Consider the following 25,461-nt stretch of genomic DNA (forward strand, 5'->3'; position numbering starts at 1 on the left):
TTTTTTGTTTTAATTTCTTGTTTCTAACATAAGATTCTTTCAAACTATCATGCAGTTTTTCAAAGAAGGATTCAAGATCATCATCAGTTTCATTATCACTAACAGGTTGAGAGTTACAAATTGTTACCTCATCATCACCAATGGCCATGAAAGCCATTTGAGCAGATTCTTCTTCCTCTTCAATGTCACCATTGGAGTTGTACTCATTCCATGTGATTTGAAAGTTGGTGAATCTTGATTTTCTTTCAGCTTTTCCTTCTTTCTTCTTCTTCATTGGGCACTCACTCATGTAGTGTCCTGGTTGACCACATTCATAGCATTTGTCACCTTATTTTTTATTGATCTTTTGCTTTTCTTTGTTTCTTGCAATGTTGAATTTATTGAAATTCGAATTGCTAGGTTCTCCTTTTCTGAATCTCCTTTTATTGAGGATTCTTTTAAAACTTTTTGTGATAAAAGCTAGATCATTGTCATTCATATCTTCATCATTCAGTGAAATCAAGTCATCTTCATCTTGAGATGCTTTTAGAGTAATACTCCTTTTTGCTTTTACATCTTTTTCTTCCTGTACCTTGGTCTTAAGTTTCAACTCATAAGATGTTAGAGAGTTTATAAGAAATTCAATAGGTATTGAATTCAAATCTTTTGTCTCTTCAATAGCCGTCACCTTACTCTCCCAATCTTTAGACAAAACATTCAAGATTTTTCTATTTTTCTCTCCTAAGGAGTATTTCTTTTCCAAAACCTCTAAATCCTTAATAAGATCATTAAATCTACAATACATTTTATCAATATTTTCATGAGGTTCTATCTTAAACGACTCATATTTAGTAACTAAGATAGATTTCTTTTGTTCTCTAACATTTTCACTACCTTCATGAATTTCTCTCAGTTTATCCCAAATTTCTTTAGCTGACTTACAACCTTTAACCCTAATAGATTCATTTGAGTCTAAAGCACTATATAACACATTCATAGATTTTGCATTTAAGGTGAGACGAGCTCTATCGTCTGTAGTCAATTCATTTCTTATTTTTGGTTTAGGTCTATGATTATTTTCATCTACTATAGAGGCATCATATGGACCTTCATTAATAATAAACCACAATTCAATATCAATCGATTACATGAAGATAATCATTTATTCTTTCCAACTCACATAATTTGACTCATTAAACATTGGAGGTCTAGTTACAGATTGTCCTTCAAGAAACATGGCATTGTTGGTTGTCATCTTTACTCGTAAGCCACTTGAGCTTAATTTCTAGGAGACCAAACTCTGATACCAATTGTTAAACCCGAAGGCAACCTAAGAGGGGGGTAAATTAGGTTGATTAAAAAGCTAATCAAGTTAAAGGGCATTTTTTGCTCAGTATGAAATTTACCCTCTTTTCTAAGTGATCACACAATGAATCAATCAATAAATGAGCAATATCACTTGAGAGTAGAAAAGATAAGCAATTAAGGTTCACAAGATGATAAATAAAAAGGGAAGAATTGCAAACCAATTGACGACCAAGCTCCTCATGAGTTTGAAGATCAATTTACAAAACAAGTTTCTTCAAATTGATGAAATACGACCAATCTTGTGTACAAAGGAAGGCTCACTTCCTCCTTGCCCCAAGCTACACTCGGTCAAGTTAGGAAGTTTTATAATCCCTCAAGATAACCCTCACAGACCTACACTATTGAAGTATTTTCTCACAAATGAAAAATTACTCGAATCTTACACCACAAAGAGTACAAATGTTCCTTGGAGAGTATTTTCTCACTAAAACTATTCTTAATCTTTTGTATTCTCAATGTGCAAAAGTTATTTGAATTTTTTGACCATGCACTATTTATATGAAATCAAGAAAGTGCTTCATTAATATTTCCAACGGATAGAAAGTAACTGAAGAGTCAACTAGCCGTTAGGAGTGTTGGACGTCCGGTACTTCTGATTCTTACATCCGAAAGCGGACAGAGAGTTTGAAAAATCTTTTTAATTCTATCAGACGTCCGGAATTTTCGATGTTTGCGTCCGATAGTAGACAGAGAATTTGAAGGATCATCTCAATTCTATCGGACGTCCGGTGAAGATGTTCTGCGTCCGATATGATCTGCACTGTTTATCTGAAGTCCGGTATTGTCTTTGTGAGCGTCCGATAGCTCTCATCTTCCTTTATCTTCTTTCAATTGCTCTTGTTCTTTGAATCAAATTGCTTCAGAGCTGAAAGGATTTCCTATTGAAAAGATATTAGTATTATCCAATTGTTTTGTAAATATCAAAAGATAGGGACCAAGATCAACAATGCCAAGAAGGAAATTGTGAGAGTATTTGATCAAACTAGGAGAAAGTATAAACCTTCTATAGATGTTACTGGGGAACCTCAACGACATTGTGTCTACTGACAAAATGATTGGGGGAACTCGAAAGAGACCTAAGTATAGAAGCCTTAGAGAAATGGTCAATAAATGTCAACTAATCGACATAGGTTTCTCAAGGCAAGCTATGACTTGGAGCAACAGAAGAAAGGGAAAAGCAAATGTTAAGCAATAACTAGATAGAGCCTCATGTAATGAGTTGTGGAAAATAGATTACCCAGATGCTACAATAAAGCACTAAGTTCGGATTCACTTGAACCACCATCCTCTACTCATCTCTCTTGAAAAAAAAGAGTGACCCTCTCCTGTTCATGCCATGCCACCTAGAAATCACTTGGATCACTCACCCACAATTTAGAGAAGTTGTTTCAACAATCTGGAGATCAAAGAATGTTGAAGCAATAGAAAAGCTGATAAGGCTAGAAGAAAGCCTCAAAATTTGGAACTCAAAAGTGTTTGGCAACATTTTCAAAAGAAAAAGGCGCTGCTTAGCAAGGTTGGAAGGTACATAGAAAGCACAAACTCAATGCTTCTAGAGTTATTTGGATAAACTGGAGCAAAAGTTGTAAACAAAATATGAGTAGATCTTGGAGCAAGAAGATATTTTCTGGTTCCAAAAGTCACACTCAAACTAGCTCTAATTTGTGGATAGGGACACTAAATACTTCCATATTACCTCTATCATAAGGAGGGAGAAAAACTAGACTCAATGTCCAAAACATAGCAATGGAAGTTGGCAAGATGACCTAGAGATGGTATGAGATATGGTCATTAACTATTTAAAAACCTCTATTGAGAAGGATATAACCAATTCCATAGTCAAATGGAACAAGAATCCCTGTTTCCAGTAATTGAAGAAGAGAGGCTGAAGATGTTGGCTAGTCCAGTTGATCCTATAGAGGTCAAGTAAGCAATCATTAGTATGAAGGGTGACAAAGTGCCAGGTCTAGAGGGGTGCCAAGCCTTCTTTAATCAACATTGTTGGCATGTGGTAGGCAGCTTCCTGACCAAATTTATCCAAAAGACTTTCAGATCAAGAAATTTCCTTGTTGCCCTAAATGAAACTTTGATTGTGCTTATCCCCAAGATCAACCATCCAGATACAGTCAACCACTTCAGACTGATGTTCCTATGCAACGTGATCTACAATCTCATAACCAAGATAGTGGTCCAGAGAATCAGACCACTTTTATTAGTAAGCCAAGCACAATGCAATTTTATCCCAAGAAGACAAGTACGTGATAACATTGTAGTAGTCCAAGAGGCAATTCATGCCATAAGAAGAATGAGAGGAAGGAAAGAGGCAATAGCAGTGAAAATATATCTTGAGAAGGCATAGAATAGTATTAGTTGGGTTTTCTTGAAATAAACTTGGAGATGGCCAGATTCCCAATGGAGTTATTTATCCTAATCATGAATTGCATACAATCAACTTCTATGGCACTGAATTGGAATAGACATAAGTCAGAAATATTTTAGCCAAATAGAAGGCTGAGGCAAGGTGATCCATTATCACCTTAACTTTTCATTTTATGCATGGAACATCTAGGCCAAATGATCAATCAGGCAATGGAAGAGAATATATTGAAGCCTTTCAAGGTAAGGAAATTTGATCTAGCAATCTCTCACCTTTGCGTCATAAATGATTTGATGCTATTCGCATAAGCTATATCCCAGTAGTTAAAAAGATATTGAAGTAGTTCTATGAAAACCTCTGGGCAAAAAATTAATCTCAGCAGATCCAAGCTCTATGTATTCCCCAACATCAGTTCGATTGAAGCTTAACAAATCAGTAAGTACACTAGGATTAGCCTTACAAAGAACTTGGGAAAGTATCTAGGGGTACCTATTATTCATTCAAGAGTAGGTAGAAATACCCATTTAGATATCTTAGAAAAAGTCCAAAATAGACTTGCTAGATAGAAAAAGAAATGCCTTTCTTTTGCAAGGAGGCTAACTCTAGTGAAATTAGTAATTGCCACCATTCCCTCTTATGCCATGCAAGCCTCCTTATTGCCTATAAGGGATATCAATGAGATTGAAAAAATGATGAGAAATTTCATTTGGAGAGGCTCGAAACAAAACAGGAAACTATACTAGGTTTTTGAATGATTTTTTAAAAATTAGTAAATATTAAATGTTAATATAATAAGTAAGATAAATTTGAATGATTCCATGATTATCAATAAAAGTATTTGATACATCATGAATATTGAAACACTCTAGATATGGTCATATTAATCAATCTAAACAATCTAATCTTTACATTTCATGTACATCCATGAGGGTCAAGATAAATCAGAAGTGTATATTAATTATAAATTTTTGATAACATAACGTTTATTGTTGAATACTATAGTTGACACAAATAAAAAAATAAATGCAAAAGTTACAAATAAGCATGAAAATGTCATTTATCTATAGTACATAAATGATAAAGGCAATGTACTATAATTTTTTATTACAAAGTGATGTTTATGATTTATGAAAGGTTGTCAAAAATCTCTCGATATACAATATTTTTTCTGTAATTTCATGGATCACTATCTCTATTAACAATGAGTATTTTCAATCCAAATAGCAAAGTAATACGAAAAAAGTAACATAAAGTTGACCATGAGAAAGCACAGATTCAAGAAGGTAAACATTAACATTGCACAATGTTTGACCTTGAGTTTTGTTGATAGTCATTGCGAATGTTACTTTCACTAGGAGCTGTCTCCTTTTAATTGGGAAAGAAGTGCGTATACTCTGAGGCGTTAAAGAAATTCGAGATATCAATACTAAATCTCCAACATTGGACCCTATTGTAACTTTTGCTTTCGATGACTTTATCTCCAAATTTGATAATGATAAGTTGCATTCCATTACAAAACTCTCCTGATTGATTGAGATTCCATAAAAGAATAATGGGTGCTATTTTTATCAGTTGCAATAATGATTTGGAAGTCTAGGAAAATTGAATGAGTTCAAAACTTCAGGAGGATTCATATTTTCAACAGTGACTCATTCAATTGGACAAAAGGGTCAGCACCCATGTACGCAAAGGATTGACCAAGAAGCATTGACACCAACTTGTCAATATCACTATTTTTTTAAGTCAAAATAGCACGTTCTCTGGGTAAGTGCTATCTTTATATGAAATTTTTAAATTTGGATAGACAGAATCTATTAGTCGTGTTAAACATCGAATGTTATTTTTTATGAGAAATTGAAATGGTATCTGTATCTAATTTATTTCCCCAAATTCTATAAGTGAAATTGTTCGTACTTTTCCTTTGCCAACTAACAACAGTCAATTTGCAAAACATGCCAATTGCTGATACGTATTTCGAGAAATATTCGAACTCATCACTCACATGTTTATTTTCAGATACAGCACTATGTAGTGATTCCAAATAGGAGATTCTTTTATTGTAACTGATGCTATTCCTTCTCTCCTACCCTTAGGAATAATGGATAATATTTATCGAAAATCACCGCTAAGAACATATAGTTTTTCTCCAAAAATATATTTATAGAATGATCATCACAGTGCTTTAGGATATCTTTTAATGTCCTATCCACAGTTTCAAATCTGTGTTGGTGTGTCATTTGAGTTTCATCCCAAATTATTAGAGATGCCTCTAATTAATTTGGCTAAATCAGAATTTTTGTTAATTGAACAACTCAATAAGTAATCCAAATTAAAGAAAATTTTGAATCGAAAATGTGCTACTCTTCCGTCGAGTAACAGTATTGCTGCAGTGCCTGACGATGCAATTAAAAGAATAATTTTTTGTTTAGATCTAATTCGATCAATCAACGTTTTCCATAAGTAAGTGTTACCTATTCCACCACTTCCATACACAAAAAAGCCCTCCACAATTTTGTGTATATGATTGTATAACAATATTGTTTGCTTTCAATTGGTCCTCATTCAATCCGGCATACAAATTATCGAACAACTGATGATCTGATACACAATCATAATCAAGTTCTTTTCTTATAAGTCTATTCATAGAGAATTTAGCATTTTAAAAAGACGGTGGTTGTATTGGCAAAAACTCTCGTAAATAGAAACCATTTTTGTTTAAGATGAGATCAATTTTAACTAATCCCAAATTTTGCAATCATCATTAACACGAATTTGAAAGTTTTCCATATCTTTTCTAATATGATATTGCAAATCATCTATCATGCTTTTTTAGTGGCATTATCATATATCAAAAGAATTACTTATCTCATAGTATATAAGTATAGTACACTACATGCCTCACAACTTTTTTTTGCAATGCCCATGTAGATGTTTTAGTTAAAACTTCATTCCACTCATTATCATCATTTAGAAGATCAAGTGTGGCATATGCTACCTTAGAAGTCGAATGTACAATTCTATCAATAATTCTGATATGCTGAAAACTTTGAATTCCAGGAACTTTATGAAATAACATTTTGAATAGTAATATTCGCTAGAATGAGTAAGTGTGTATTGCAACCTTTCGATACCCTTACTACCCAATCTGAACTCATTTATTCAAAAACTCCATCAACGCCAAATTTCTAGCCAAAATATTATTCCTGTTAATTTCGAACCATTTGGTCAATATTGTGTCATGTTTATTTTTACTATCAAGAACATCATAAAGATGATCTTCAGTGTTGAAAATCTCAAATAGATAATCAAGAAGGCGATATTGCAAACTAATTATAAAGGGATATTATTTTTGCATTTCGTAATCAAATATCTTCCAGCATGATTCAATTGGCAATTAATACTGAAAATTGAGGTATTGTTTAATCTTAACAATGCTTTTATAATGATGTTATCCACATTCATTTGAGAGTACATCATTATTTCAATCTGCACATCTGCTCTATCAAACCCTTTATTTGTATAGATATTTAGTGATCTTTGGTGATATGACCATTGAATATGACAACAAATCTCAATTATAGGAAATAACCCATCAGTGGCCAAATATGAAATCATTAATGGTCACCCTCTTAGATGGATCATCTCGATGCTTGTATGACACAAACTCATTTTCATCAATAGTAGTTTCATTACAAAATATTTTTGGATAATGTTTAGAATAATTTTCATTCACGATACATGGAGCATTTTGATAGGTATTACCATAGGGTCTGTGTAATATGCACATGATAATCATATCATAAGCAAGTGGATTAGCATCTTGTCTAGTATTTTAGCATAAATGATATCATTAATTTATTTTGGAACAAGTAACTTATCATTTGAAACTAATATCAGAGTGATATGAGTATGTAACATATCACATTTTTGAAACTCAATAGCACATATGTTTACACATACATAGAAGTGATATTTAGTATATATAAGAATGATAACATTGAAAAAAATTCATAATTTTAAAATAAAGTGAAATTTTTTCATGCAAGTACTTTTTCAAATAGGTGATTGATCTTCAAAACATTCATCAATTTTTTTTTATTCTAAAATTTTGAGCAATAATATCGGGTCTATCTTCAACTTTCTGTCTTGATATTTTTGTCAACTCTTATTTAATTTCTAGCCAATTAGGAGTGCAGATAAATGTGATGAAAAGATCTGAATTTTTGATTGCCTTACAAATTGCCATTGCATTTTGAAAATTTTGTACCATATTTTAGGTCTACCTGAAAATGATTTTTTTTCCAACTACCGATGTATCTTCATCTTCAACAATAAGAGTATATTTAGAGTCTTGATATACATCAACATGGAATCTAGATTGATGAGTTTTCATAAAATTTAATCTATCATATTTAATTGCTGCGTAACAATCGACGACAAATTATTGGAATAGTTTGGCGCCTTTCAAAAGTGTATGGCTTTTATTATATCAGAATTGGATATAAAAAGCATAGAATTCACGCATTGAGACAAATTCTCTTTCCCTAATAGAAGAAGCTAAAAACTTTATTCCATAATGGCGTTCATCTATTCCATAAAAAATAGTAAAAATTATTCTAGTGGCATGTAAAATGGATGTATTTCTTAATTCTTTTAAAATTTTTGTCTCAAGTGACGAGTACAATATCACAATGTGTAACATGACTGCTATCTTCACCTACAATCTAATACGAGTCCTAAGAGCTGCCTATGCCTTATTTCAAGATCCGTTCATGGTTTGTTGGGGTCCAATGAATAGAGTTAAAAACAAGTGCAAGACTTGAGTAAGGACCATGAGAACCGTGACTTAAGACCTAGTTAAGGGTCACAGATTGGTTATGTTGATGTTTTCTAATTTTTTGGTTCATGTTTAGTGAGTTATTAGTTAATTAAGTACACGGCTAGATCATGTGGACCAATGTTGTTAGTTGAACTAGAGTTATTTCTTGTTTAGCCGAATTAGGGTTAGTTTAGTTATGTCCTAGGTCTAGTTAAGTTAGGAATTGAGTCTTGTAAACCTATAAAAAGGCATCACTTTCGTTCAATTAAGGGAAAAACGATTTTATGAAAGAAAATTAAGAGTTTATCTCTCTCTTGCTCCTTGTGAATGCCCTTGATACAAAGTGAGTAGTGTCTCCTTTGTTCAAGTTTTGGCTTATCAATTCAAGACCGCATTGAATTGTGGCATCTTCCTACCATTCTAATTAATCTCGAGTGGTCCTTGATTGGATTAGACTCCATCCAATTTTGTCTATAGCCTGATCAAGATAGATCATTCCACTGCCTGATCAACTTGGTTCTTCAAGACAAGTTCTTGTTGGGTCGAATTCGCATCAGTAGGTATCAGAGTTTCGGCTCTTGATCTAGATTAATATCCTTTTTCTTTTCTTGTTTTCCTCTTTGTTCTTCTACTGAACCCTACCCAATTCAAAATAAAAAAAGTTCCACCTTTAGGGTTTGAATCTTCATAGTTTTATTTGTATCGTTTGTTTCTAGTTGTTTTCTTGGTTCCTTGTTGAGTCAATTCTTGTTTTGAATATGTAATTTGTTTCCTTGTTTGCGTGTTATTTGTTGAGTAAAAAAACATAGAAATGTTACTGTTCACGTTCCTGTAGCATACTGTTTACGTTATTGTAGAGTTACTGTAGTAGTACTGTTCATCCGAAAAAAAATTTTCATACCATGTGTTTGTCTCTTGTGGTTCTTGAGTCTTGTAGTTGGGTTGATGTTTTCTTGAAGTTCTTGGATTGCATAGTTGGGTATCTTGAGAATCTTGAATAAAGGTTTCCAAAATCTTGAACTTTTGAAGACCTAAATTCATCTTCTTGAAATTGAAGTTGCGGCATTCTTGTTTCTTGAATCTTGGTGATCCGAAGTGAAAAGAAAAGAAAGAAAAAAGAATCTTGGTGATCTCATAGACAAGGGCATTACTTTCCATGGAGTTTTGATTTTCCTAATAATTGTATCAATAGCCAACTTAGAATCACTCTTGACTTCAATTTTCTTATGTGCAATTTCCAAGGCTTGTTCCAATCCCATCTTGATTGCATCCTGTTCGTGGACTATCCATTTTTCTCTGGCATAAGTAGTAGCTATAATTGCTTCACTATGATGATTTCGAATGACAAAACCTGAACCTCCAATATCTGATCTAACAGAGCTATCACAATTTGTTGCCAAAGTATCTATTGGAGGCAGTATCTAACTACACCAACTGATTCTTGGCTGCTTGAAATAAACCGATGTCCCAATCACCATCAAGATCATAGTCTCATGATTTTGAGAATTATCAACAACGTATTGTTCACCTTTTATTTAGAGTTGATAGACACTTCAATTATCCACATAAATTCCTCAGGTCTTTGTTTGCAATTTTGCAGCAAAAGTTTCTTTAATACACCTTTTTCCCTTATATGAGCACATGACCAATACATAGTTTGCTCCCAATTATATATATGCCAGAACCTCAATTTTAGCTTGCTCAAGATATATAGTATTCCAAACCTGCCAGCTATAAGTACAATTAAAGAATATATGAGATAGGGCTTCATTCTCGTTCCCACAAAGCAAACAGGTTGGATCAATGCTAGCTATATATTTTCCAAGTCTCTCTCAAGTATTGGGAGCTTTCTTGATTGTTAGCCAAGTAATAAAAGCAAACCATGGAACACTATTTGAACCCAACAAAGTTGACTCGTTGAACTTTGGGTTTGCATGTTCTCACAATATTCCAAGCTATCTTTATTGTGAATTCTCCTGAAGATGAGGCAATCTAGACAATCTGGTCTTGTCTATTAACAATTCTAGGGACAAAAGGCAATTTGTCCCAATAATTTGAGAAATGAGAACAAGGAATTTCAAGCGATCTCCAGCAGTGACCATTAAGAATACTTGAGACATTTTGCAATTTAGTACTCAATGACTCATCAAGTCCTAGCTTCTTAAGGTCTTTCAAAAGTGCTCCTTTTAGATGCCAAGGACCTAACCACAAGAATGTGTTGGATCCATCTCCTATGAGATATTTGACATAATTAGTAGCTTGACTTCTAAGATTCAAAATATTTCTTAAAGTACTTGAACAGGACCATGGTAGCTTCATGGTCCCAATAGAATCTTTTTTCCAAATATCTATGTTAAACCATGATGTCTAAAGTTAATCCTTATTGGTTATTGAAAACCAAATATGTTTCATCGGAGCTGCTTTATTTTGGTCATCCACTCTTCTAAGTCCAAGTCCACCTTTAACCTTTGGCAGGCATATATTTTTTCCAATTGATTTTAGCTTTGGCTTTTCGATCAGCATCGCCTCCCAACAGATTTCGATTGCTCTCTTATAGCTATAGGAAGTTTGAGAGCACTTGTCCAGTAGAGATATTTACCTGCAAGCACTAAATTGATCGGTATAAGTCCACCAACATATGAGAGGCATCTAGCTTTCCAACTTCTAATGCGCTTTCAAATAGTTTCCATCAAGGGCTGGTAGTCAATAGCCAAGAGCCTAGAGGATGTCAATGGTATTCCCAAATATTTAACTGGCAGAGTTGCAGAGGACATGGCAAGAGGGTTGCAAATGTTGTCTTTCAACTTTGGAAAGCATCCACTAAAATCAATGCAAGACTTCGATAGGTTAGCAGCTTGGTTTGATTCTCGAGCAAAGTCAGATAATACCATAGAGAGCTCAGTTGCAGAAGATGGGGAAGCTTTTGCAAAATTGAAGAGGTCATCTGCAAAGGCTAAATGGGATACTAGTAGAGATTTACAAAATTTATGAGCCACTATCCTTTCTCGAGCAAAAGCATAATCAAGTCAATCAAAGAGATTTTGCAGAACAAGAATGAATAAGTATGGAGAGAGCGGGTCTCCTTGTCTTAGGCCTTTTGTTTCCTAAAAATATCCAACTGGACAACCATTAATCATTATAGAAAATCTAGAGCCATAAATGCAAGCTTTGATCGATGAGCAAAATATTTTTGGAAAACCAATTTTTACAAGCAAATCCAATAATAACTCATAGTTTACAGCGTCAACAGCTATCTATAGGTTCACCTTAACAGCCATTCTTGGGGACCCTATATGCAAGTGATATCTATGAACCAACTGATGACACATGAGAATATTTTCTTGAATCAATCTATTTAATTTTCAGGAAGGCTAACTGGTTTTTGCTTACAAGTTTCATTACAACCTTCTGAAGCCTATTAGTTATGAGTTTTGTAAGGCTTTGTAGAGAATATTAGAAATTGAAATAGGTTGAAAACAACAAAGGTTCGAGGACTTTCAGATTTTGGGACTAATGTAACCAAAGTGGAGTTAACCTGCCCAATAGTTTCTTGGATCTAAAGAAGCTTAAGACTGCTCTTGTGACATCATCTCCAACAATCTCCCATGTAGCTCGAAAAATCTTTGCTATGAAGCCATCTAGCCCTGGTGATTTTTCTCCATTTAAACTCATAAAAGTCAACTTGATTTCTTCAATTGTGACATTTTCTATTAGAGCATTAGCCTTTTCCTTAGAAAAAGTTTTTATTGGCATAAAACTGTTAGAGCTCTGACCTTGCAATTTTGGAGCAAAGAGAGATGAAAAGAAATCCACTGCCTCCTTCCTAATAGCCTCATCATCTTCTAAGGTTTGCCCCGATCTATTTTGCATTGACAAAATTCTATTCCTGGCATGCCTTATGTTTAAGGATTTGCAGAATAATGAGTTATTGTTGTCCCCAAGTTGCAGCCATGTATCCCTAGATCTCTACCTTAATTCAGCTTCTTCCACTGTTAGATAGTCCCTTAATTGCTGTGCAAGGTCCTTCTCCATCGATTGAAAGTCTGAGTTAAAAGAATCTCAATCCAGTTCTAGTTGATTTAATGTAAGATAATTTCTCGTGTCAGTGATCTTGTCTTGCATTTTCCAAAATTTTTCCTTACTTAACCCTTTTGAGTTTAAACTTGAGTAGTTTCAACTTTTCAATCAGAATGAACATTGGATTACCAACAATACTTTGGGAACAAACTTCTTTAACCACTTGCCAAAAAAAAAGCATCATTAATCCAGTGATTGAAAAATTTGAAATGTTTTGGGATAGATTTCTGCTTCTTCTCAAGAGAGATAACTATAGGAGAGTGATCCGATATGCCATGAGGGAGAAAATTAGCTTCTGCCTAGTAAAAAGTTTGTATTCAGAAGGTCATTCACCAGTGCTCTATCAAGCTTTGAACTTTTAAGAGCCAAATCATCCTACTAATTTCTCCAAGTATCCTTTATCTCCTTCCATTTGAGATCAAAGAGTCCCGCATCAGATATGCAAGAAACAAAGTTCTGAAAGTCCTTTGAATGCACAGGTTTGCCTCCCACTTTTTCATTGTTGTCAATAACAGAATTGAAATGACCCATAATAATCCATGGTATATTAACATTAGCACTAATGCAACCAAATCAGTCCACAGAGTTCTCTTATGGCTCTCGAGATTGAAGCCATAGACAAAAGTTATACAGAAATAATCTCCTGTAGCAATATCAATGGCAAAGCAGCGGTTAAGTTGGTCAGTAACTTTCAAAATCTCTACATTAGCAAGAAAGGATCCCAAAATGCAAAAATTCTCCCATTTGGATGATAGCCTAAATTGTGACCTATGTTCCAATTTCTTCCCACACATCTGGAAACTACTCCCTTACTGCAATTCTTGACTTTGGTCTCAACTAATGCCAAAAGACTAATCTCATTGTGAGTTACCAAATTCCTCACTTCAGCTTGTTTGGGGCTAATATTAAGCCCTCTAATATTCCATGATCCAATATCAATCATTTGGATTGAAATTAATAGGGGACACAAGGCCTTTGATAGAATCAAGAGAGAACACAAGACTTTTGCCAGAATCATTCGCAAGCAACCTCTTGGTCTCACACTAGGAGATTCAAACTCCATATCATCTGCTAGTAATGAAACAAATTTAGACCCTTTCAGATAATTTTGGACACCAACTAGTATGCTAGTCAAATCTAAAGCAAGCTTTGAAGAAGGTAAGAGAGTAGTAGATGGCTATTTGTCGGAAGGTTCCAAAGAGAAGGTGTTTTGGGATAGAGGAAGTATTGATGCTACCATGTAAACTGACGAAAGTTCAAAGAGGTAGATTGAGGTGGGGTGGAAACTTTTGAGAGTGTTAAAGAGTTCGGATAAGGAGCAAATCTGGGAGGTTGGCAAGAAATGATTGCAGTAGGAATGTGAGAAGAAGCAATTTGATAGGTAGTCCCAATAGAAGGATGAGAGTGTTCAGGATCATTAGTCTTAAGATCTTGGGTAAAGAGTTCCTTGTTTGAGTCATATAAATCAGAAAAGTGAGAAGAGATAAGAATTATTGAATTAAAATAAATCTAAAATTGTAGAAAAATGGGATTCAGATTTTTGAGCCTTGTAGATGTGATTTTGAAATTGAAAATAAGCATTTTTATTCCCTTTTGTACGTTCTAATCATGCAAGTTTAACAAACCAGAAAGGGCCAAATTTTTAAATACCTATTAGAATGGTTTGTGAAATACCATCTAACACAAACGTTTTTTAAATTTTGAGACCATCTTGCCAAAAACCAAACTCGCTAAGTAAAATGTGATAAGAGTGAAAAAATTATATATTTTATGACTTTTATATGGTCCACTCCAATCAGGCAAGTTCAACAAATAGAAAAGGGTCAAAGAAAAATACGTATGCAAGAGAAGAAAAAGCATATTCTGACACTTATGAGGAATAAATAAATGTATGCATAAAATATACATCGAACAGAAATAAAGTATATTTTGAAATATCATGATAAATAAATAAATGTATTCATATCATGAATAGTAAATAAGTTGAATTAATGGACTCCAAAAGTTGAATATAAAATATTTGCATGCAAATGCCAATAATATTTGATAAATAAAAGAATATTAGGAATTGTAATTTGATGGTTTCGATGCTTCAATTGGTGCAACTGTGATTTAATCTACCGCATTTCACATGAGACTTGTCTTTCTTGAAAGCGAACTTGTTGAACCTTTTGATGTACTTCACGGGATCACTGCGATATAGGTTTCATTTGGTGATCAGTTGTCTTCTTCTTTGCAATCTTGCAAGTTAAGAATCGAGGTACCGTTGAAATACTTGTCAGTGGGATTACTCCATGGTGAGAGTACGATACATATTCTTTTTTTATCACTGTATTCGATTTGTGTGGATGACAAATGAAAATAAAATGATTTAAGGATCACGAGTTTTGTGAATGATTATTAGAGTAAGATATGTAGAAGTGTGGGAATTGTACATCAAATGAACTTCTAAAATTTTTAAATGATCAATTTTTCATGGCAATTGTCCAATGTGATTTTGCAGGCATGTTTATTATCGATTAATTAAAATTTTGGAGTTATGCTTTTGTCAGTTAGTGGGTCACATAAATTGGAAAGTGAGAAGGGATAAGGATTTCTAAATTAAAATAAATTTAAAATTATGGGAAAAGGTGCTTAAGATTTTTGAGACTTGTAAGTGTGACTTTGAAATTGAGTATACACATTTATTTCTCTTTTGTATGGTCCAATTAGGCAAGTTTAACAAATCAAAAAGGGCCAAATTTTAAAATACCTATTAGAATGGTTTGTGAATTACGATCTAATATAAACGGTTTTTAAGTACTGAGATTATCTTGCCAAAAACCAAATTCACTAAGTAAAATGTGATAAGGGTGAAAAACTATGTTTTTTTATGTCTTTTATACACTCCAGTCCAATCAGGCAAGTTCAACAAACAAAAAAGGGTCAAAGAAAAAGTATGCATCCAAGAGAAGAAAAGCATATTTTGACACACCATGAGAAATGAATAAATGTACGCATAAAATATAATCCAATAGTAATAAGATATATTTTGACATACCGTGATAAATAAATTAACGTACGCATATCATCATTAATAAATAACTTGAATCAATGAACTCCCAAAATTGAATAGAAAATATTTGCATACAGATGCCAATAATATTTGACAAATAATAGAATACCAGGAATTATAATTTATTGGCTTCAATGCTTCAATTGGTGTAAATGTGATTTAATCATTTGCATTTCATGTGAGACTTGTCTTTTTTGGAAGTGAATTTGTTGAACCTTTTGAAGTATTTTAGTGGAATCAGTGTGATATATGTTTTGTTTTGTACTCAATTGTCTTCTTCTCTACAATCTTGCAGGTTTGGAATTGAGGTATCATTGAAATGTCTATTGGTGGGATTCATCTATGGTGATAGTACGATGCATATTCTTTTCTTTTTTTTTTGCTACTATATTCAATTTGTGTAGATGACAAATAAAAATAAAATGATTTAGGGATAATTAGTTTTGTGAATGATTATGAGAGTAAGATATATAGAAATGTGGAAATTGTAAATCAAATGGACTTCTAAAATTTTAGATACGTGATTTCTGTGATTCACTATTTTGCATAGTAGTAGTTCCTTACATGATCAGAGAGTTATTATCAGTCGTGGTAATTGTTAGATATGATTTTACAAGCATGATTATTATCAGTTAGTTAAAATTTTGGAGTTGTGATTTTGACGGTTAGTGGATTACGTAAATTGGAAAGTGAGAAGGGATTAGGATGACCGAATTAAAATAAATTTGAAATTTTAGGAAAAAGGGATTCAGATTTTTAAGGCTTGTAGATGAGATTTTGAAATTGAATATAAGCATTTTTTTTCTCTTAATGTATGGTCCAATCAAGCAAGTTTAACAAACCAAAAAAGGGCCAAATTCTTAAATGTATATTAGAAAGGTTTGTGAATTACAATTTAATATTAACATTTTTTATATTTTGAGATCACCTTGCCAAAAACAAAACTTGTGAAGTAAAATGTGATAAGAGTGAAAAAACTATTGCTCCATTTGGATTGCTGCAGTAAAATATACACTACTACAGTAAAATATTTTAAAAACACCCCAAAAAATAGCTAATTCAAATGGAGCGTATATTTTTGTATGACTTTTATATGGTCCACTCCAATTGGGCAAGTTTCAAATCTTCTAATGGTAATATTCTTCTTTGCTTTGATTCTTTCTTTTATAAATCACAATATGTTTTTTTCTGTTATTTGATTAATATACTAAAAACTTATATTGATGTTTTGTTTAATTTTTTATTAGAAGTTTGATAATTTTGAGAGTGAAGAGCAAATGGCAAATGCACAAAAAAGTGAATTGGAGTTTTACTTAGATGAATGTAGAATTGATAGAAATGTTCAAATCAACATGCTTCTTTATTGGAAAACTAACCAATTTTACTATCCTAATGTTTCTAAAATGACACGTGATGTATTAGCTATTCCAATTACCATTGTTGCATCGGAATCAACTTTAAGTATTGGAGGACAAATTCTTGATGAATATCATAGTTGTCTTAAATCAAATGTTGTGGAAGTTTTAATTTGTCCTCGAGATTGGCTATTTGGATATGGAGGTAATGATTACAAACCTTCTTTCTTTCGTCTTACATTTTTATTTAATATTTTTATGAAGGCTTGATAACAAAGTATTTGTGATATTATTGTTAGATACTACACAATTAAATTTGGATGATCTCTCTGAAAACATCATGACATTGAACACCAATTCAAAAACTTTTGAGTCAATCCAGGCTTCCAACACAATCACTAACAATATATAAGGTAACTAGGCTTTTAACATTTTCATTTTTTTATGTATTCATGCATTTGTAATTTTTATCTAAAGATTAGATTATTTATTCCATTGTGCTATTTAGGTGGATTGAAATAGTGGTTGAGGAAATGGAGGCCTGTTATCTAGATGGTTGAAAAGGCTTTCAAGTTTGACTTAAAGATTGCAACTAGAAGATTTGAAAACTCATGTTTAATTTTGCATAGTTACTACACTTTTTCCTGATTGAAAACTATAAGTGCGACTTGGCTTTTTACTTTGAAAACTTTTTTATATATTATGTTTAAAAAATTATAAGCTTTAATTTGAGGTTAATGATTTAATATTATAGATAGGTTTGCTCATGTTACAAATGATTATTATGACATAAATTATTTTAACGGATTTAACAGGTTGTGTCGCGTCAACCCGTTAATAGTAAGTCAGGACATGACACGATACGAAAATCTAATGACTTGGGTCAGGATTGAGGTTTTTTGACATGAGCACAACAACACGACACGATAATTGTTGGGTTTGTGGGCCAACCCATTTGTGTGCCAAACCACAAAACAAAGTCATAGGTTTTCATTCTTGAGAAAAAAAAAAAAAAGAAATCAGCTGTCACTTTTGCTTGCTTAGAGAAAAACAAAGAGACTAGAGAGAGAGAAACTTCAAGGTCTTGATTGGAGGGTGATTCAAAGTCCGTTTGAGACAAAATTTTACACACGCGTTCCTCTCGTCAAACTCTACTCATTTACTGGTTCAGATTTTGAATTTTCTTTTTCGTTTGGTAACACCCTTCCAAACTCACTTCTTTGATAGTTATAGTTTTATTGTGGTGATTTTGTAGCGATTTGACTTGGTTGATATTGGTGATATTATTGTCATTTGGATATTCTAGATAGACGTGTGTATTCCTATTATTGTGATAGTAGAGATTTTTGACTAGATTAGGTCTCGTGATTTTTTTCAATTTGGATTTTTCACGTAAAAATCTTGGTATCCTGTGCCTTCATTCTTGAGAAAAAAAAAAAGAAAAGAGATCAGCTGTCACTTTTGCTTGCTTGGAGAAAAACAAAGAGAGAGAAAGAGTAAAGAAACTAGAGAGAGAGAAACTTCAAGGTCTTGATTGGAGGGTGATTTGAAGTCCGTTTGAGACAAAATTTTACACACGCGATCCTCTCGTCAAACTCTACTCATTTACTGGTTCAGATTTTGAATTTTCTTTTTCGTTTGGTAACACCCTTCCAAACTCACTTCTTTGATAGTTATAGTTTTTTTGTGGTGATTTTGTAGCGATTTGACTTGGTTGATATTGGTGGTATTATTGTCATTTGGATATTCTAGATAGACGTGTGTATTCCTATTATTGTGATAGTAGAGATTTTTGACTAGATTAAGTCTAGTGATTTTTTTCAATTTGGATTTTTCACGTAAAAATCTTGGTATCCTGTGCCTTTTATTTTTCCTGCATTCTATTAGTACTGTTGGTATCATTACTTGGTAATTTAATTTATTCCTATTTTAACTAGTACTTGAAAAAAGAGTAATTTGTCCTGAGCTAACTCTGATATTATGTGACTGCGCTAGTACCCCTTTCCTAGCAAAGTGGTATCAGAACAGTCAGATTGGGTTGCTTATTTGTACTAATTAAAAATGGATGATTCGGATAGTGATTGTATGATAAAATTGAATACAACAAATTATTCCATTTGGAAGTCTAGAATAGAAGATTACCTATATTGTAGAGATTTATTTGAGCATGTTCTAGGGGATAAGTGTAGATCAAGTGATATGAGTGATGAAAAATGGGTTGTTATGCACAGAAAAACTATTGGTGATATTAGAAAAAGAATTGGTCAGAGTATTTTTTAACATTTTGCTAATGACACCAGAGCTGATGCATTGTGAAAAATGTTTGAAAGCATGTATGAACGAAAGATCGATTTGAACAAGGCTAGTTGTCTGAAGCAGATTACTCGGATGAGATATAAAGATGGGGAAGATATGACTGAACACCTGAGTAATTATCAGGGATTGATAAACCAGGCAACTATGTTAAATTTGAATTTAGATGATGAAGTGCAGGCTCTATTATTATTCAGTTCACTACAAGATAGTTAGGAAACCATGGTGGTCTCCGTTACCAATTCAGCTTCCAATGGTGTGTTGATCATGGCTATTGCAAAAGAAGCTGTGATGAATGAAGAATTCAGGAGGAAAGAACAAGGATTTGTCTATGAGTCCCAAACCCTGGTGACATAAAAGAAAGAAAGAAGGGGGAGAAGCAAAAGTAGAGGACCCTAAAATAGAAATGACAAATCTAGAGGTAGGTCTAAGTCACGAAAAAATATTATATATTTTTATTGCAAAAAGAATAAACATTATATGAAGAAGTGCAAACAAGATGGCTTTTAGTGGTCATCAGTTGTTTGAATGTAGTGGTTGTCAGAAATACTGTAGAATATTTCTTGAAAGCTCTTTTGTGACGACCCCACATCCCCCTAGCGCGTACCCCAGGGTTTAACGGTCCGCCTGCCCAACTCTCGCCAGGACTCACTCATTCATTTCAAATAAAATAGGTTACAACCTCAAGAGTAAAGGAAATAACAGTTCCCAAACTTGGAACGTATATGTACATTCATTTCTATTCCAAATATTCGTACAATCCCAATTATAACAAAAGATATGAATCCCAGATACATTCAACCCTAATCGAGCACTAGCGCGAGTACAATCGCAAAATTTCCAAAAACTAGACTATGCTAGCCTGTACCAGTCTCACGCCCTCGCTCGTATCTCCTGTAAGGAAAACAAAGATAACGGAACGGGGTGAGCTAAAGTTCTGTGAGGTTCCAAATTGCAAGTTGACCATTATTTAAAAGTGCACGTATCAAAGTAGCAAAATAGCGAGCATAACAAGTTCATAAATGTGAGCAATAACACTTCAATTAGAAAATCTCAGTATGAGCAAGTGTAAAATTCTTTTTCTAAATAACCCTACGAATAACAATCAAAGTGTAAGGATACAGATGGCTCTCAGGAGCCAAATTCCCGTCGCTTCACCAGAGCTTGATCCAGTATTAGTTGACACTCCGTCAACTTTCAAGGAAAGTAACCAATCCAGTAGTGCTTCGCTTCACACCAATCCGTCCACCATTCAACCCCCTTACCGGACCCGAACACCAACTAAATACTGGTGGTAATACTCGAGCATACCGATTAGTCGAGAAGATAACACTCCACTCGACAACACTAGATACCCATGGTTCGTTATCTAATCGACCAAACCCTTGCCGGCTCGACTCGATTAACTAGTCAGTGGGGTTTGGTTTCCCAAGTAATCACTATAGTCGATGTGCAATTGACTTAGTCAAGAAAAAAGTACGGAGACGGGAATGAGAGGTACCTCCCACTCGTATCGAGTGTGGTACAAACTGTCGCTCAGCACTTACAAGTCAAGCACAAGTACAAATACAAGTACAGGTCAATGCAAATCAAGTCACTTGTACAAGCATGAATGAGATATCAAGTATTTAGTTGAGTTAGGTCAAATGCGATAAAATACACACTTGCCCGACCAAACCAAGCAAATGTTATCCGATCACGTTGGTAAATCAAATATCAAGTTCAATCATGTATTTGGAAGCACTCACCAAAGGTCTAGTGCTTTTCAAAGTCACGTTCAGGTCCAACTCCTTGGTTGGAGTCTCAATCTGTGATAAAATATCATTTAAGAATGTAAAACTCTCTAGAGTTCGAAACATAGGAGTTTCGCTTCAGAAAATCAAATAAATGAAACTCATTTAAGTAGTATTCATTTTGCTTATCACACTCTAGAAAACTCATGCTCGCTCTTTTAGTTTCGGAAGCGGTTAAAACGTTTAAGTTCGTAAAGTGGCTAAAAGACGAGGAAAACATATTCCGAATGGTCGCTACTTTCATTTTTCCAAGGGTACGAGTTTTGGCCAAATTTTAGCTTATATACCTCTATGAAAGAAAACTCGAATACCATAGACAATCCAAGTTCAATTCGACCTCAAATCTTCGCTCAATTCGCTTGTACTCACGCCTAACCCTCGAGTGAAAATTTGGGCAGCATGCCCTTTGTATTTAGCTATTTTACAGCCATTTATGGCTTCATTATTTTTCTCAATTCAGGCCTAAAACCTCACACAAATAATCTTACCACAATAGCCTTTCAATAGGCTCAAAATCATCCAATTATAACACAAATCTAATAATACAACCGGAAATCAGTTTTGAAGACAAGAGGCTAAACAGCAGATTTGACATCTTATAGTATTTTGGTCACAACTGGAGCAACGTTTATCAGATTTGGGTACGCTTTATACCTTTTCGAAGCTAAGACAAAGGGTTACAACTTTTATGAAGACAAGTCAACCCAGTTCACATTTGATCTTGGTCGAATTTGTAGATTACAGAACCAGAATTTCAATGTCAGTCTGGTTGTTAGCACTGGATTTGAATGACAATAACTCAAACTACAAAATTTCGATTGAGGCGTTTTCAGATGTGTTGGAAAGCTGAAACATAGGGATAAAATTTTTATGTTTAGACCAAATGTTGATTTGATACGGATCAAAGTGAAACACGAAGCCAAAAATTTGAAATCTCAAAACTGCCCGCAGAAAAGAACATTTGGCAGTCATGGGTATTTCTGTGTTTTTACATACTACTATGCTCCAATTGAGCTGAAATTTTACAGGCATCTATAGAACACCATTTCCTACAACTTTCATGTTTTGACCTAAGTCTAATTCGGCCTCTAACATGGACGAATGAAAAGAGAATACTAAAAGGCATATTAAAGCTAGAAATCTTCATATCAGCTCTCTCAAGTCTATAACAAAGCTGGATATAATCATCTCATGCCTGGAATATGCATATCAAAGCTGGAAAATGAAACCCTAGGCTGAAATTCCATCAATCTTCACCAATTTGGATTATCATCTATAAAACTTCTAAGTTTCAAATCATCTATCCAATAAAATGCAAGATAAGAGAGAGAAGAAGAGTCTCTTAGCTTAATACCTTCAAACCTCAAGGAAATACACAAAATCAAGGCTGCCCATGCAAAATCACTCCACCCAAAGCTTCCTTGTCACCTTGTTGCAAGTTTAATTGGTTTAGTTTTTGTGATTTCAACTCAAACAAGGTAAAATATAAGATGGAAATTGAAGCTCTCACTCTCTTTTTCTCCTCACTAGGTTCGGCCAACAAGTGAGGAAAATGGAGCCAAGAAGAAGATAAGAAAGAAAGAAAAATGCTTGGTCAAAGTTTCCTATACTTCCAATAAGTGTCACCACAAGAATATTTCTCATTTTTCTTTCTTTTCCCCCTTTCTTTTAGTCAATGATTTCGGCTGATTTGAGGAGATATTTAGGGTTAATTAGCTAAAATAAAGTGAGAAGATTAAGGTAATAAAGTAGTGGTCAAGTGGTGTACTCACTCGATAACAAACGTTACACTTCGATTCACACCGTTTTTCCTTAATTCGCACGTACAAGGGTTTTCACTTGTAATTTACTAACTTATTATTCTTACTTCTTGTAGACATCAAAATTTTAACTTTTGGGTTTTTATTTTTGCTTAACTTATTTTTATTTTTATAAAAAAAAAAGGAGATCCCATGCGCGCCAATTCCTTCATATTGCAGGCTCAAACGCAGCTCGCAAGACCAGAAACGTAACTTCATTTCACGATGCATTTGATTATGTTGATGCCCAAGGCCACTTGGCTTAATCCAACGATCAAGAAGGATCCAGAAGGAGGTTTCCAACGGCTCTAATAATCCCATAAAATCTGAATTTTTAGGGCCATTGAAATGAGGGTTTTAAGAACCCTTGTCTCATTTAAATAGCGGGGAAACGGCGGATGAAAAAGGAACACGGACGGCTGAGGAAGCTTTAGGGTTGGGAGATAGAATGGGAGAAGAGACGGGAAAGAACTAGAGAACCGAGAATGAAACAGAGAGAGAGGAGATAGCGGCTAAGGAAGAGAGTAGAGAGAGTGGCGGCTGAGCATTGGAGAGGGAGCTAGAAAATCAGAAAAAAAAGGGAGAGAAGGCAAGAGGCTTCGGCTGAGAAAAACAACCACGAGGGAAGAAAAGACAGAGTGTTTCATCTGGAGAGCAAGGAGGGAGGAAAAAGTGCGGCTAGGGTTCTTGGCAAAAAGGCCTCGGGAAAGTGTGAGAAAAAGAATAGAGAAAAGGAAAAAACCTAGGCAAGGGGCAGCGGAGAGAAAAGAGGGGAGAAAAAGCAAGAAAGGGAGGTCTTTTGGGGGCAAGGAAAGACAGCTAGCTTCGTCGGGGCACCGGAAAAAGCCAGAAAAACGAGAGCTTGAGAGGAGAGCAACAAAGGAGCATCGAGGATCTTATCGTCAAACATTGGCTGAGGTGGTGGCGCTGCCGTTGCTGGTGCTGTTTTCTTTCTACCGCCGTTGCGCCTGTTGCTGAGAGTACAGGTTTAAGGCAGTGGAACAGGTAACTTTCCACCCTTTTTCTTGTTCATTTCCATCGCTAAACGGAGCCCAATCTGTTGAAAAGTCGTGAGCCATAAATCTGGTGTTTTCTTTTGTTTCTTGCTTCTGTTGTTGAGATTTTTATGGGAAGGTTAGATCTTAATCTGTTGTTAAATTTTGTCAAAGCTTGAATGAATCTGGAAATGTTGCAACCGGATCCCGATTCACAAATTTTCTATTCTTTTTGTGTGCACAATCTGGTACCGGGCTGTTAAGCTCATGAAGTTGGACGAGAATTTGTTTTTGTTCTTTTTTGGTGCAAACTGAGGTTAACACTTGCCAAGTAAGAGGGTTTGAATCCGTGTAGTGGTTAAATTGTCGTCACCTGGTTTGCTTGGAAAAAGATTAGGTGGTAGTTTGATGTTGGGCTGGTCTGAAAAACAAATGCTTTGCTGTCTGTAGTGGTCATAACCGCAAGGTGTAAATTTCATTTCCAGATTTGTTCGACCCTCTTGAATGTTTATATATTAATTATTGTGTTGAAAAATGAAAAGAAATCTTTGTTGATCTTCATACTCCAATTCAAGTTCGTTTGGTTGGGTGTTTTTCGTCTGACGAAAGGCGATGGGTATGAAGCCCAGTAAATAGCAGAAAAATCTTGCCGAAGTTGGCATGCTTGCGATGATTGAATTTTCTGTGATTTCCTTGCTTGCGATCTTCTTGTGATGACCTAGTTCTTGCCCCTAATGCCTTAAGGTCCTTCTTTCTTTGTTGCATAAACTGGTCAATTTCATGCTTGCTGGGACCATTTCTTGTCTAAATGTTGTTCGGCTTGTAGCTTATAGAGTCCGTAGCTCATGAAGCTGTTGCACAACAACCCATATGATCCACGCACAATTTGCATTGGTTAAACATTTATTTAGGTTGTGATTGTGTCCTCATATTTAGTGCTCCGTTCCTCTGTTTCATCATGTTAGTGTCCAGTTCCTCAAATGTACGAGAAAAGCTGCATTTCATTTTCATGTTTTTGCTGATTTTCTTTCTTCCCGCAACAGCTCACAAAGCTGGGTTTCATCACTTTGTTTGCATGATCAATCTTGTGTCAATGACTGGTGCATGAACAGATTAAAACCCCAAAAACATCAGGGGAGTTTGCGGCAAAAGCTGCAACAGGAAAACGCAGGAATGGTTTCAATGTTTGCGACTGTTTTTTTTTACATTTGTTCCAGTAGCCGTCTTCCTTGCATTTCTATGTAGTCCTGGGGGATTGTTCAATAGCTTGTTTGAAAGATTTTGGATGTGTAACATTAAGTTAGATTTTGGTTGCTGTTTTCCTTTTACAAAGCATGCATGTGTTTGAGAAATTAAGGATAGGAAGCCATCAGTTTTCTTTATCTTGTTTTGGTTTGTCTTCTTGGAAATCTGGTCGAAGCTTTAGCAAATGATCATGGCACTCCGTTGTGGTTTTTCATTTTCTTCCTTTCCCCTTTCTCCCAAGTTGTTGTGTTCAAGTTGAGTTGTTGAATCCATTGGGCTGCTTTGT

This window comes from Coffea eugenioides, chromosome 4 (genome assembly GCF_003713205.1).
Source record: "Coffea eugenioides isolate CCC68of chromosome 4, Ceug_1.0, whole genome shotgun sequence".
NCBI classification, from domain to species: domain Eukaryota; kingdom Viridiplantae; phylum Streptophyta; class Magnoliopsida; order Gentianales; family Rubiaceae; genus Coffea; species Coffea eugenioides.